Below are 1280 nucleotides of genomic sequence, written 5' to 3'. Positions count from 1 at the left end.
CCGTTGCGACACATACTTAAGAAATGATCCTTAAAAGCATGGTCTTAAATAACCAACAGCAACCGGCAGATTAATATACATTTTGGTGTTCTAATTATGTAGTGGTCTCGAAGAATACAATTAACAAAGAAATTAATTAATTTTTCAAGTAAATGTAAAGTTTAAATAAATATTTTCCTTTTTAAAGTTATTCTAAATTGTTTTGTATCTAAATATTAAGAAAAAACATTAGGTTTAGTATGTATAAACTGGTTTGTATAAACTACTTCTGTTAAATTTTGCGATTGTATCATCAGCTGCTTCTAATATGCGGTTTCGTATTTGACATGCGTCATTATTCTTCGCTTGTATTATCACTTATCGCTGTTTATACTTAATATAATTATCAATCTTAATATTTTCAGATGATAATACTTTATGTCTACACATTATTTCACTTTACGTTGTTAATTCAAATTCCGTATGGTTCAACAGTGAATTATATTTTTACAAGCTTAAGAAATTACTTCCCGGTGAAACACCAATAAACGTTCCGACTGATGTTATCTCCATAAGTAATCGTATTGTTTTATATTTATATCAAATGATTATCAAAATCAATTTCGGTGTAAATTGCAATTATTGTGTTCATTCAAATATGAAATAAACTACACCCCAAACAGAAAACTATAAATTATTAAGAGATGATACTGAAATTTAGGCGAAGTTCCGATTACTTAGTACTATCGGTTTGTTAATACTGCTGATGTAAACTTTACCTTTCACCTTTTCCGTATCAATAAATTAAATACCAGTTGATCGATAAAATCGATTTGCCCCGCATCCCAAAGGATTATTTAAAATTATCTATATTCATTAAACACCAACCTTAATGATATTTTAAGGTTATACCATATTATGTTTACTGAGTTCAAATTCCGTCGAGGTCGATAAATTAAGTACCAGTTGCGTACTGTACTGTTGCTGGCCTGTCGATTCTTTGGCTACTGACAGCTAATACCATGACTGGCCGGAGCGAGCTATATGTCTGTCTGTCTCTCTCTCTCTCTATCTATTACTCGAAAGTTCGCGCGGCCGTAGCCAAAGAATCGACAGGCAGGCAGACAGACAGATACTTCACTAGCAGTGAGCACTTTCACTTCTGACAGCTAATAGCATGACAGTGCATATTATGTTTACGCATTCCGTCACTTGACGTTCGAATTCCTTCTACGGTGAATTTACTTTTTATTTTACGAAAGTCAAAGAAAATCTTTGTTACTGAGATCGATCCCCAAACG

The sequence above is a fragment of the Octopus bimaculoides genome, chromosome 25 (genome assembly GCF_001194135.2).
Source record: "Octopus bimaculoides isolate UCB-OBI-ISO-001 chromosome 25, ASM119413v2, whole genome shotgun sequence".
Taxonomy (NCBI): domain Eukaryota; kingdom Metazoa; phylum Mollusca; class Cephalopoda; order Octopoda; family Octopodidae; genus Octopus; species Octopus bimaculoides.
This window is presented reverse-complemented; position numbering follows the sequence as displayed.